The following is a 14,962-nucleotide window of genomic DNA, read 5'->3' on the forward strand; positions in this document are numbered from 1 at the left end:
ATTCTAAAAAACTTGTGTTTTTTTTCAGGCATCTCCTTTGACAGCAGGAAATAGACGCACTCGCATATGGATTATTAGTGTGTGCATTTGAAGCATGCTTATAGTATTATCATAACCCTATCGACCCGTTTCAGTAAAAAAGTCTTATTAAATTCCTGCCAAGAGTATTTAAAAATATACTCACTTGCGATTGGGGAGAAATGGCCGGTATTCGAATAAATGAAAGTGTTTGCTTGTAAACTGTGCTTTCTTCCAAAAATAATTGGTTTTTCAACATCATTTTTGCAGTGCACAAAAAATGGTAACCAGTGCCAAGACCCGTGCTATTGCCTTGTCACAGATTCCAATCATTTCACTGGAACGTGCGCATATAAGTCTTCTGATGCAAGTACACCGAAACCGACACATTGAACATCGCAAAAAAGGTTCCCGCCCTTATAGTGTTGTAGACCTACACCGAAAATAAATGAATTTATTCAAGTGAATGTGAATGTGAATGTGAATGTGAATGTGAATGTTTTATTTCAGACAACCGTAAAAAGTTACAGGGGAGATGTTACCGAGTAAACATCGCAATGAACACATAAAAACATCACAGAAGCGGTTGTCTTCGGGGGATGCCGCAAACGAATTACCTGACAAAGCGACATCCCCCGGCCCCCCCCCCCCTCCCCCGCCCCCCTCCCCCCCTACACACCACTCAGCAGCAACGTGACAAAGTACAAAATTTTCGAGCTCAGAAAACATAATACAGAAAACAAACTCCATTTGATACAAAGTTTACATAACACAAGTAAAGGTAGAATTTGTATTACTTAAGAATTGGCATTGCAAGTATAAACAAGATCACAAAGTAGAAATACAGAGCGATAATCAACGGTAATATCACGCTTATCTATATCATAGCTTGTTCACTGTAGCCCCAGCAAATACAGATCAACTTTCTTTTTGAAAGATTGTACAGAAAGAGAAGACTATCAATGTAAAAATAACAGGGTGTTCGTTCAAAAAGTCAGGAATTGTGTAGGTTGTCTTTTGCGACCCATAGTTAGTGCGGATTCTTTCTTGGTTGTAGCTCGCATGCCGTAGATTGTATTCGTGGTTCTTCGATACGTATTGTTCCAGGAAGGCATCAGAATTATTTTTTAACTGTTGATAAATGAACAAAGCCATTTTTTTGTTTATGCTGTTTTGAATAGTCAGTATGCTATTCTTGTAGAAGAGTGGGGCAGCGTGGGTTCTGGGTGATTCATTTTCTATCAAGCGTACTACTTTTTTTTGGAGTACTAGAAGATTATCTAAATTTACTTTGCCAGTTGTTCCCCACACAAGCGAGCAATAACTGAGGCGAGAGTGTATTAACGCGAAATACAGCTGCTTTTTCAACCACGTGGGCAGAAGCTGCTTCAGTTTATTGATGACGCCAACGGAGCGTGACACATCGGTTCGAATTCCATTTATATGAGCTGACCAATTTAAATTTTCATTAAACGTCACACCAAGAAATTGGTATGAAGGGACTTGTTCGATGGTCGTGCCCCGAAATGCGATTGAAATTTGGTGGCCTATACCCTTATTTTTAGGACGAAAAACGACAAACTTAGTTTTATTTGTGTTCAATGAAAGCTGATTTCCTTCTAGCCATACCGATAATTTTTCAAGCCAGGCATTTGTTAATGTCTGGAGTGGAGCAAGATCACTGCCGGAAAAGAATACGTTCGTGTCGTCGGCGTATAAGATTAAATCTGCTGAGGAAGAAATATGTACGATGTCGTTTATGTATAACAAGAATAAGAGCGGGCCGAGTATGGATCCCTGTGGCACTCCAAAATTCAGTTTTCCTCGTTTGGATCTTGTGTGCTCGATTTCTGTGTATTGAAAACGGTTACATAAGTAGCTTTTTATTAGATCCAAGCAAATCCCTCTAATTCCATACCTACTTAATTTTTGCAGTAAAATGTGGTGCTTTATGGAGTCAAACGCTTTCTTAAAATCAATGAAGACACCTATTGTGTATATTTTCGGTTCCATGTGGTCAATTATTTTATCTTTAATGTTCAACAGTGCAAACTCAGTTGATTTTCCTTTTTGGAAACCGTACTGTTGCTCTGATATCACGTTGTTTGCCTTACAAAAATTATATATTCTAATATTAATCAACTGTTCTATAACTTTTGACATTAAAGGAAGAACTGAGATTGGTCTATAATTATTCATATCATTTGAATCTCCTTTTTTGAATATAACAGAAACTTTGGCAATTTTTAGTTTGTCGGGAAAAACACCTGTACTCATTATCAGGTTGCAAACGTGCGATAGTGGTTGGCAAAGAAAGTGAGCTACTGCCTTTATGGGCTCCACTTTTATTTCATCTTCACCGCAAGCTTTACTATTTTTTAACGCTTTTAATATATTACAGACCTCTGATTCTGAAACGGGAGATAGGTATATAGAATTCTGTATACTCATTTTGATGTATGATTCAGGATCAGTAGCTGCATTGGTGGTGGAAGCTGCACCTGATACCAGGAAGTGCTCATTGAATTTATCAGCAAGCGCAGTTCCTTTGAATATTGTACCATCCATCTGTAGCTCTGAAATTCCTCTGCTTTGGTTTTTCATCGTTAAGCTATTCAGAGTAGTCCATATTTTTTTGGGGGTCGTTAATTACACTAGCAAATTTGTTTTCATAGTATGAACAGCGCGCTTTTTTAATATCGTAGTTTAGCTTATTTCGACTTTTTTTGAATTCTGTAAAATGATTGGGTTTTTTTGTTTTCACAAATATTGCAAATAGCCTGTCACGCTCCCTGATCCTTCTCAGAAGGGTGGCGTCAATCCATGGCTTCCTAGCTTTTTTACATTGCTTAATTTGTACAAGGGGAAATACCACATTGTAGACCTCTTGAACTTTACTAATAAACAAGTTGTAGCAATCCGAGGCGTTCTGCATATTGAGCACATCAAGCCAATCTACGTTTTCAATTAATCGGTAAAACACAGCGATTTTGTCGTGATTTATTAATCTGCGCACAACAGGCGCGGCAGTTGTGTCGCGTTTAGGTCGTGCAGAATGAGTTGGAAAAATGATAAAAATCGGCAAGTGGTCACTTATAGCTGAAATTAAGATACCAGCTTCTAGATTATTGGTGGGGCAATTCGTGAAGCACGGATCTAATAGGGTCCGAGATGTGGCGGTAATCCGCGTTGGGGCGTTAATGACGTTTTCGTAGCCGCAGGAAAAGAAAATGTCAAGCAGTTTCTGCTTGCTAGGTTGTGAGGAAAGCAAGTCTATGTTTAGATCGCCAGTAATGACGATTGATTTGTCGCCGAGTTGATTGCAATAGTGTAGCATATCTTCAAGAAATTCCAAAAATGTTTCTATAGCTCCCGACGGAGGCCTGTAGATAACTGCGATCACTGAGCTGGTGGTACTTATTAACAGTACTCGTAGTCGCAGTTTAGAACTGAATATTTTTGAACTACGCAAAACTTTATATGGTGTCGGACGTATGCTGCCACGCCCCCTCCTTTCTTGCTGCTTCTGCACAGTGACGTGCACCCGTACCCTGGAAATTGCACAACGTCCGAATCCCTCGCAAACCACGTCTCGGTGAAGACGAGTATATCAAAGTTATAGCGTAATGCATTAAGGAACACTTCCACAGAATCCTTTTTGTTGTTGAGGCTCTGCGCATTTAGGTGGAGCAAAGAAGTATGTTTCTTATCGCGCAATGCTTTACTGTGGTTTATGCAGTGCGTGAAAGAATCGCAGTCGTAGTAAGTGTCCGGAGTGGCGTCACTTATCATTGCGAAAGTGTTTAGCCGGGGAAGCATCGAACTGCGTTCGCTTCAAGTTATTATTTTATCCGGGCTAAGTCGTTGACTGTGCTTATCCGGATCACCTTGTCGCGAGGGCCTCTGGAAACAAACAGTCTTCCATTTCGGTGCCAAGTGAACTGATATTCCTTCTCCTTTGCTTTAGTCCTCATTTGCCAGAATAAGGCCTTATTCTGGGCTGTTAGGTTCTCATTGAAAAAGATCTTGCTCTTTGCCTGTTTCAGTTTCTGTTTCTTTTCAAGCCAAGCTTCTTTTGTTACACTGGACGAAAAGCGCACAAGGACTGGGGCAGCCGTAACTGCTCCGCTTTCCTTTGGTTTAGACGGAAGCCGATGTACGGCTTCAATGTCCGTTTCTGAAAGCTCTGGAAGGTCGAGTTCTGTGGCCAATACATTTAGTTTGTCGAGCAGGTTTTCGTCAGTGTGCTGAGATAACCCATGCACTTCCAAGTTCATCCGTCGGCTATACTGCTCCAAATCATTGACTTGTTTCCTTAGCTGCTCGACCTCCTGTTGTTTGACTTTTTCCTCGAGTCTTTCCATGCGCTTTCGTAAGCCGGATATGTCAGTATGTTGAAGTTTCATCTGAGCAACAACTTCGTCATACTTTTTTGACATTTCCTTCATTGAGCTCTCAATGGCATCAGCTGTCGACTTGATAATTTCCAAAGAATCAACCTTCGATTTCATTTCCAGGAGCGTCGAAAGTTTGCGATGAATTTCAGAGAGTTGATTCGTGATGCTTACTTCCGGTTCATCGCCTGATCTGAGAGCCATCGGGCTCAGTGCAGTTTGTTTGCAGGCTTCACATTTCCATGATTTTTTAGTAGCATCAGTTTTCGTTTTGTATGCCTTTTCTTTTACCCCTGAGCACGTTCCAACGTGATAGTGTGATTGACAGTCACTACATGTCAAGTATGCACCACTTGCGAGCTGTTGCTCGCAAGCACGACATTCATCTGACATTATACAAATCACAAAAATGCGCTCAGCAGCAGTGGCATCCGAATTAGCTCGATAAAATTCGTTCAAACTACGGGAACCAACCTGCAACAGCAAAAGGGCGATGCTCAGTTGACTTCGATGGAACCAAGCGGTGCCACTGCTGCTGGGCGTGTGTCAGGCCGTCGGCGATGGTGCTGGCTTTTATGGGCGATCCTGGATGTGACGTAGGTGCCCACGTGGTCCCGGCTGTCAATCTTCGCCTCCCTGGCTCCCAGCTACATTTCAGCGTGACATGCAGTCCTGCAACAGCAAAAGGGCGATGCTCAGTTGACTTCGATGGAACCAAGCGGTGCCACTGCTGCTGGGCGTGTGTCAGGCCGTCGGCGATGGTGCTGGCTTTTATGGGCGATCCTGGATGTGACGTAGGTGCCCACGTGGTCCCGGCTGTCAATCTTCGCCTCCCTGGCTCCCAGCTACATTTCAGCGTGACATGCAGTCCTGCAACAGCAAAAGGGCGATGCTCAGTTGACTTCGATGGAACCAAGCGGTGCCACTGCTGCTGGGCGTGTGTCAGGCCGTCGGCGATGGTGCTGGCTTTTATGGGCGATCCTGGATGTGACGTAGGTGCCCACGTGGTCCCGGCTGTCAATCTTCGCCTCCCTGGCTCCCAGCTACATTTCAGCGTGACATGCAGTCCTGCAACAGCAAAAGGGCGATGCTCAGTTGACTTCGATGGAACCAAGCGGTGCCACTGCTGCTGGGCGTGTGTACTTGACATACTTGAATAAGTTATGTTTAGTTCTTGCTTAAGGTAGTTTTGTGTTTAGCCTTGCAGCGTTAGTCACCTTACTACAAATTCTCTCTAGCGAAAAACACGACCTCATCATCTTTCGCTCTAAAAATTGAATGCCAGTTTTTATTAGGCGTAACGGATAAAATATTGCAGGACCTTTGAATGTTGACACAGAATCTGCAGTTTGTATCAAGAAAAATGTAAAATATTTCAAGAGAAGATATCACTAACCGGCCGAAAACAAGGGGTGATTGCGAAATTACCAAGTCTATATTATTGAACCAATAAAGCCTTGTGTCGGCCAATGGGTTAAAAAACAGGCAACCATGGCTGCGAAGAAATTCGGGAGTACGAATAGACACCGAAATATATGCAATAAAACAGCAAGGCGGTATGTTTTGAATGCAAACTTAACAGTGATCACTCGAAACATTTGTTTCTATCCTAATGTTTCAGTGACAATTACGATATTCGAAAATATATATACCACGTGACTGATTATTTAGCTAGTATTATATTTTAAAGCCTCTACAAACACTGCATCAGCCGATACTAAAACTTATTTCTATAATAAAATAGTGCATTCAAAATCGCACGGTTACTTCTCGGCAGAACGAAGGAGGGCAATGATGTCCATTGTGTATTAGCCTTATACCTTTACACAAGGAAACAAATTGCCAGATGTGTAGCGTAACCCCAGAGCACTGCTTAGCCAAAATAAAGACAATGATAACCCGAAAACGTTTCGGGCTGTTAACTTGTATATGCAAAAATGTTTAAAACTTTCTCTCACATTGAGATTTGCTTAACAGTCATGAACTTTAGTTCCGCTTGGGCATTCTAACCCATTATTGCTTACAACCTATGCTGAAGCGATAGCAATTCACCAATTCTTGCACAATGCCTTCAAGAAATGGCTGTTTCCCCGTAAATCACTGCAAAACGTTCGTTGAGTGTGTGGAAGGGGTTATCTACAAGATACCTATTTCGTGTGGTAAGAATTACGTAGGGCAGACGGGCCACTGTCTGAATAACAGGTTGCGGGAGCGTGATTACAATGTTAGGCGCAGTTTGAATTGTAATCTTAGCCGGCATTATCGTTCGTGTGAAAAGGCAGGTTGCACGCCACTGTTTGATGAGTGTCTTGTTGTCAGCCGTCATAGTCATGCACTTACCTGAGAGACTATTGAGGCAGCGGTGATAATAAGCGAAGTAGATAAGTGCAGAAGTGCCCCGTACATTCTGCTGTCAAAAAATGAGACTACTTACTTAGGCACCTAATTCTGAACCTTCCTTTAGGTGATTGTGTAGTCTTATTTTCTTTGTGACTTGTTTCGATGTATGGGCCAGCAGGTTTTGATCTGTTTTGTGCACGTGCCTGTGTTGCAGCTGCGGTATCTGCCATACCTTTTTGATAGAATGTATATTTATGCGTGCGTTTCTTTTCAATAAATTTCAGTTGTAAGTGAGCACTTGTTTGTCGTCTTCGTCTCGTCCTTGGTGTTTTTTCGCGTTGTGTTGCTAATACATACATACATATATACATACATAACGAAAGCAAGTCTCTTTGCTGAAACGTTAGCAACAATCGTGCTTTTACCTTGTTCAAACTTTTCTTTTCTTACATGCATACATACATACATACATACATACGTACATGCATACATACAAGAAAAGAAAACTTTGAACAAGGTAAAAGCACAATTGTTGCCAACGTTTCAGCAAAGAGACAAAGAGACCCTGACGAAAGAGAGTCTCTTTGCTGAAACGTTGGCAACAATCATGCTTCTACCTTGTTCAAAGTTTTCTTTTCTTGTGTTCTCTGCCATCTTCAAAAGTTCAACTGCTCCCTACATACATACATACATACATACATACACACAAACACACATACATACATACATACATACATACATACATACATACATACATACATACATACATACATACATACATACATACATACATACATACATACACACATACATACATACATATATACATACTTTTTAGAGTAGAATGGTCTTCTGGAGAGCTGCCTTGCAGGCTTCAGGGCGGGGAAGTCGGCAAATGACCAACTGGTCACCCTTGAGTCGTACATCAGTATTCCTTCATCGATAAACAGTTTTGCACAATGGTAATTTTTCAACTTGAGAAAGGCTATGACACCACTTGGCGACGCGCGATACTTAGTAACCTAAAAGCATTCGGTGTTTCGGGAAATTGTTTAACACTCTTTCCGGCTACATGGCGGAAATAAACATGCGTATCAGTGTGGGCACTGGCCTTTCGAATGTTTTTGTGCAGCAAAATGGCGTGCTTGAAGGCGGGGTTTTGAGTGGCACATTGTTCATAGTCAAGATGAACCAACTTCGAAAGGTGTTGCCACGAACCATTTTGTGTACAATGTATGTTGATAATGCCCAAATATCTGTAAAACGGTGCAATCTGTCAATTTGCGAATGCCAAGTCCACCTTGGTGTAAAAAATCTACCTGACGCCTATTACAAACGGTTTTGACCTAAACTCAATTAAAAGCACTTGTGTTGCGTTCTCCAAAATGCGCGGGATCAGGCCAGATCCAGACATAAAACTGAATGGTGTCTCGATTCCAGTGAAGAAAGAAGTTTATAGTTATAGTTTATATATTATAAGTATAGCTATAGGTATAGGTTATAGTTTATAAGGATAGTTGTGATGAAAAATTTCCATTATTCTGTATATAAAACAGCTTTACCAAAAATGTCTTAAAACAGTAAATATTCTCAAGTTCCTGTCGCACCACACGTAAGGTGCTCACAAACGTCTACTGGGGGTGTTTGCCATCCTGGTACTCTCACCATTGGACGATGGGAATGCTGTATATGGTTCAGAAAGGGAAAAACGCGTTAAAAATGCTCGACCCAGGGCACCACTTGGGCCTTTCACTTGCGTCTGGTGCTTTTGGTACTATCCCTGTGCAAAGTATGCTCCTTGAGTGTGACAGATGATGCTCCGGATACCAGCGCAAGTATGTCGATTTACTGTATGCTTTTAAAGTTTCATCAATGTCTCACCATGCCTTGTGGACCAGATGGGCCCTTGTGGGGCTGAGTGGGATACAGTGTGTTTCCCCATGACGGGAAATAACCCATCCAAACTGCCACAGAACAGATAGGTTTGCGGCGTCCACTACGGAGACGCCGCGACGGGTTTGACTCACCGACAAAGGCGACGACAGGCTCCAAAAGGCCAGGGCGAACAAGGAGATTTATTGGCCGAGTGGTACAACGCATATTATCGCCTCAACACTGCTAAGAACTACACTGTATCAATGCGCGCATCAAGGCCGGGATTCAAGCGGGCCGCGACTGCTCAGGCGACACGGGGGCTGCCGGCGAGGTTGCACAAGCCTACCTAGCACGTCCGATTGTACTGTGGGGCCCCAGTCAGGACGAGTGGCGGCGAGGGAGCGGGCGAGCCGCAATCACCCGCGTTCTCTATAGGCTCCGGAACGATCGCAGGGTGGCGCTGCACTCTCCCGTCCGCGGGAGTACGTGGTGGCTGCCGCCGCTTCGGAACGTCCTTTTTTCGCTGCGTGCGTGCTGCATTTATCGCGCTAAGGTCAGGTCCGGGTAAAATTTTCTTTCGACTTATGAAAGCATACGCATTAGCACATGTCCAGCAAGTTCGGTTTACACGTACAGTCGCTCCTACTGGGTCCATTTTTGCCGGTGCTTGTCTTGTCGTCTGCTTGTCTTGTCGTCTTGTCGTTGCAGACACGCCGTCTGCAACGCTCCAGCAGAACAACCGAGCACCCCGGCGGTTTTATGGGATAAAGAGTGCTCTTGTGGGCGACCCTTGGCTGGTCTAACTACCTCAGTCATTGCGAAACGACTGCGTCTGGTTAACGGCTTTTTAGCGCCCTAAGCAGACGCCCCCGGGCCGCTCCTCCGCGTCTGGCAACTGCACGCGCAGCTCGCAGTGTCTCCCGCACCGCCTAAGCATCCAGCCTCCTACTCACGAATGCGAACAAAGCGACCACCGGCTGCGCAAGCCACTTTAAGCCAGCACGTAGAAAGCGCGGCGGCAACACTCCTCACAAGCCCGAAATGAAAAGATGAAACTGAAAGCGAAGCAAACCCCCCATATTGTTGCATGGTCAGCTGCCACGACAGTAACAAGGCGAAAGAAGAGGATCCATTCGTTAAAATATGCATATTCCCCGCGAAAACGCACCAAAAGGATAGACGGTAAGCATGGATCACTGCGGTTCGAAAGGTGAAATAAGTTGACACATTTTTGTTTGTATCTGTGTGCTTCCAGTTCACATTACCCGGCTTTGAAAATACGAACTAATGTTCTAGCGAGTCCTCCCCTCTACACTTTTTAATACATGCTTCCAATGATTGTTTTCCGCTTTAATAAATGAACTTCGGAGTTGTTTAGCTGGTGCCGTTCGATATCGTCCATATAAAACACAATAGGTCGACATTTTGCATGGGTGAAAAAAAAACTGGTCCGTCTTGTCATTGTGACTTGTGTTCTGGACGGGATTGCGGCGTTGTTCAATTTTTTCCCACATTTAAAAATACTGGCAATAAAAGATGTATACACCAAATTTTGTATATTATAGTAATTGAAAGTTATACGCCCCAAGCTGTTCTGTTGTTTCCGCGAACTGTCACGCTAACCCATACTTGTACTCCAAGCGGGTGACAAACAATGCCAACAAAAATATCTTCAAGGACAAGTAAAATAGAAATGCGGTGCTGTCAGCGCACCCCTTAATTAGCGTGTGCCTTTCTAATTCGTTCCTATAAGATGCAGCTGATTGTTTTGAGAGTAAGAAATAACCTATTAACCATAATCAATCACATTTATGTTACATTTCTTGCAAGCCTCAGTGTTTCTGCAGTCCAGAAAGTCCGGATGTCCGAAGCGCGAGCACGCGAAAGGAGTAACAAATAAGAGAAAAGTACGCTGTGACAAGCTGAACAGCTGCCGCCTTGCAGAAGAAAAGAGCAACCGACGACCGCCGAACAACCCGTTTCCCCCCATAAAATCGTCGGGGCAGTCTGCGGTCGAGCGGCGGGAAGCAGGCGGCTCGTCTGCAGCAGACGACAAGACAAACGTCGACAAAAATAAACTCGGTAACTACTCTACGTTTAACCGAATTTGCTGGACACGTTCTGACGCGTATGGTTTCAAAACTAAAAAAAAAAATACCCCAGCCCTCTTCCTAGCGCAAAAAATGCCGCACGCGCAGGGGAAAAAGCACGTGCCAAAGCGGCGGCCGCCGCCACGTACTCCCCCGGTGGGGAGAGGGCAGCGCTTCCTTCACCCGGCCTCTATCCTCCATCTCCTTTCCGAGCGCCCGAGCCCAGAGCAAGAGAGAGAGACCGCGGAACGAGCGCGCCACGCTGATAATGCGTCTGTGAGAGGTGGCACGTTCCTGGGCTAGGAGGAGTGACAGCAGCGGCGTTCGTGCCCGCCGGCGTGTCGGCCCGTGAGGGGACGTGACATTGAGCCCGGGAAAGCGCACTCGTTTAAACGTCGCGCTCGCGGGAGGAAGAAAGGGGATAAAGCGGAGACCCCCCCCCCTCCTCAGGACTGAGAACGGTCGGATGGACAGGCTCGAACACTCCAGGCACAGCACATACTCTACGATGTTACAATGGGTCCCCAGCCCAAAAAGTCCGCGAATGTCCGCACGTTCTAGTCCACGCCGACGCACACGCATACACGCCCACACTTAGACGACACGCCATTCTAGGTTTTGACACGACGGCAGAGTGGTCGGCACGAGTAGGGGCAGTCTAGATGACTCGCCAGGGCACCAAAGAGCACGCCAAATCCCGCCAGACCGCAGGACATGTTCACGCAGGCCGTTCGAGAAACAGGCTCGAGGGTTGAAGCTATGCGCAGCTCGGCCAGCTGCAGCAGGAAGGGCCACCCGAGGGTTCAAGTAGCAGCAGCTGTAGGTTGCCGTACCGGCTGAAGGTGCCGAAGAAGAACCCAGGGTGTACTCCGTGGAGGCCTCAGGGAGGAGCGGAAGTGGGCGATACCGTGCGAGGCATAGTGAGGGAGTGGTGCGATAAAGCACCGGAGAGCCTAAGTTGCAGAGGTGCGCCAAGGCACTGGCGAGTGGTAACGTTGAGGCCACCGGGCGATGCAGGCTGACGTGTGACAAGGGCCGTATGTGGCGCGACAACAGAAGATGAAGAAAACCGTCCGGGCGACCGATCCAATTGAAAGTGCTGCAAGAAGGAGACGAAAAGTAAAATCCAAAACTACCTGCCCGGAATAGCGATAGAGGCGCGCAGAGGCTCGGGCCAAAAAGTGGCCTGAACTCCAGTCTCGCGATAAACTGGGGAGAGCTAACGGCTTCGTAGTGCATAACAGTGGTCTCACCGAAGGTAGCTGCCATTCCCTGTTTCCCTTTTCCGGTGGCCATCCTCCCCCTCTTCCAAACCGTCTTATTGGCGACGAAGCCATGGACGAAAGAATACTGAAACGGAGGGGGTCAGGCGCTCGTGATTCGCTAGCCCGCCGGTGGACTGGCTTGCCCTTCCGCCGGGGAGTCTCTCCGACATCCTCCATGAGAGAGGGTCTACCTGCTGTGTAACGTGGGCTAATTGGGCTCGTCCCGTCGTCTTCCTGTCCCCCTGTTTTATTTCGCGCTGTAGCATCTTTTACAACAAACTACCAACTTTCTGAACAGTTTCATTTATTGGGCCAATTGGTGGGCCCATCGCCTGACGTGACCTGCTTCCGTTAGCCGTTCAGAAGCGCGGAGCAGTTCGATTGATTCATTGTAGGGTTTAACGCGCCGACGCAACGCAGGCGTTGAGCCGCGGCGTACTGGAGGGCTCCGTATTATTTTGACCACCTGAGGATCTTTACGTGCGCCGAAATCTCGTACACGCGGACGTTTTAAATGCAGAGCATTTCAGTAACTCACGATGTCACCCTCGTCGACATCCGTAGTCCGCACCGCACCCCTCCCTACTATATAAAAAAATACTATCCGGCGCCCGGTTTCGATCCCTCGACCCTGCGGGCGGAACGCAATGTACATGGTGCTCTACCCACTGCGCCATCAAGCCGACACAGAATGGGACCCTTCCAACGCGAATTATATCGTTGACTCATTCAAATTACTGCTGACGAGCGCTCTCTCGTCAGCAGTTGTCACAACTGCAACAACATTAACGTAACGCAAACTACTTAACGTCGTGCGCCCCCGGCAATGCTCTGCATTTGATCGTGCCCCTCGCGAGGGAGATGTTTCACTGCGTCTTCTCTCGGTCGCGGGACCCGTGGCGCAATCTGGTGGAGGCGCGGCACAACTCGTAGCACTTTCTTTGAAAAAGCGCCTCGAAAGCGCGGCAAATATAAAATAGGGATGACGCGCTGTCGAGGCAATCCGCCGACGCGGCTGCTTTGTGTACAGACTCGGCGGCGAGCGTCCCGGGATTCTGGTGCCGGCCGAACACCATTTCTTTCAATAGTACATTTCACTTCGTCTTTTCAAATAGGTCGTTCAAGCCAGTCCTTCATATCGCCTTCCAAACGAGGCAGCCCGTCAATGAAATCCCGCTTGAAGCTTTCTGCGTCCATCGCCTTAAGAGCGAACAGTGCTTGGTAATACTCATAAAAAGCCTTAACGATTTCGGTTTTTTCGTCCTCCATGCATACAACCCAGTGCGGTGGGAAGCAGAGGAGGGAGAGGCAATCGAGCTTTCTTCTTCTTCTTCTTAGGTGGTTCGGGTGAAACGGAAAAGGAAGTGCACTGGGGATATTATCTTCTTTCGCCTTCATCAGAAAAGCGGCCGCTGTGGCCTGCAATCTAACCCGCGTCCTTGTGCACAGCAGCACAACGCCCTAGCCACTCAGCCACCGTGGCGGGTCAAGCGCGGGCCAGTTCACCGTAGAGCCGCTCGTCGCGAAAACAGTGTCGCTAAGCCTGACCTTTCCATGGCTTCGGTGACGGCAATTGCCCGGGTTATGTGTAGCGATCTCGCGCTCGGTCGGCTTGGTAATGGGGGGTAGATGTCGGGCCCCGCCAACGCTTCGCTCGGACGTGAGGACGCATGATCAGGCCCGCGGAAAAAGGAATACGGTTGAATATCCTAGTCCGTTGTTCCCATCGCGCATGCCTAGACTTTCCGCAGTGCGAAAATGTCGAACCATCAGCAAAGAAAACAGCGGAAGCCCGAAAGGAACCGTCCACTCTACGGCAACCGGGATGGAGTCCCAGAGTGTACGCCGTAGTTTTGCCGTGGTTTGCGCCTCTCGATTGGCTGCATGAAGTCGGGTAGCTAAGGGGATCCGGACTTGCGCTGTGGCAGGCGCGGCACGATCGAGAAGGGAAAAGCTTCCTCGCGGTGTGCGCGGCCGGTCTATTAAGCAGAGGGTCACAACTCTGTAAACTTCTTACGGTCGCTCGCTTATCCGGCCCGTCACGTGTCGGGAAGCTTCAGGTGGCTTATCTAGACTGCGGTAAATCGCCACCTAGCTGAGCCACCTTAGCTGAGCCTCGTGGGTCCTTACCGGGTGGTATTTCATCGGCAGAACTCACATCCACTCCTACAAGGTACGGGTCCGACCTAAAGAAAAAAAACAAAAGAGCTTGCAGCATGCGGCCTGCATAGCGCGAGAGGGCTACAGCAATACCAGCGGTCATCCGCCTCCGGCAAAAGCGTGGCCCGCTTCATCTCGAAGCGCGACTCACACGGAGCCAAAACGACCTACAATATATAAATTTACAAAACGGACCTTTTGTGCTGCGTTTGGGGAAGGTTTGTACTAACAAAGGCGATGCCGCCGGACATGTGGTCCCCGGGTGCGCCTCTCGTCTGGGGATTGCCATATTCGCGGCAGTGTTCCTTTCGACGGTCGCGCCGACGACCACATTCGAGCACGTGGCATTAGATTCCGTCAGTTGCGGCGCGCGTAAAGAACTCCTGGTAAGCCACGGGGTCTGATATTTGCCGCACGTTCGTGTTTCCCTTCCTTCAGCGCAACGGCAAGAGCGAGGATAGATGAGATTAGCTCGCTACATGCCTGGCCACGTAGTGGAGCGGCACAACTTCGCAGTCTTGCGGCTACTCGCCTGGCTGCCCGCGAGTCACGGAAATATCGTATACCCTCCTCAAACTGCGGGTGCTCGCCACCGTGAACTTCTCAGGGGGAATTTACTTCTGTGAAATAACTTCAGCGAGACACATTGAGCTTGTAGCAGACACGCATCCGAGAGACTAGAAAAAAAACGCGCCTGCAGCAGTACCAGCTGCACAGCGCTGAGGGTGACCGCAATCTAAGTGCTTACCATCCTTCGGCGACCGCGTCTCCCGCTCCAGCTCAGAGCATGGCTCACACAGCCCAGCTCAATCATGTTTAC

At 47.1% G+C, this 14,962-nt stretch overlaps 1 long non-coding RNA gene across 1 annotated transcript in view; it reads left to right on the top strand.

The window, feature by feature from the left end:
* LOC144165089 (uncharacterized) overlaps positions 1-482 on the top strand; it is a 37,977-nt gene extending 37,495 nt beyond the window's left edge. Inside the window, exon 2 of the long non-coding RNA XR_013321352.1 lies at positions 289-482. This is a non-coding gene — a long non-coding RNA (uncharacterized LOC144165089). The remainder of the gene's footprint in view (positions 1-288) is intronic.
* Positions 483-14,962: the final 14,480 nt, after the last annotated feature.

This window comes from Haemaphysalis longicornis, unplaced genomic scaffold, assembly GCF_048455015.1.
Source record: "Haemaphysalis longicornis isolate Haplotype H1 unplaced genomic scaffold, Haemaphysalis longicornis Haplotype H1 scaffold_14, whole genome shotgun sequence".
In the NCBI taxonomy this organism is placed as follows: Eukaryota; Metazoa; Arthropoda; class Arachnida; order Ixodida; family Ixodidae; genus Haemaphysalis; species Haemaphysalis longicornis.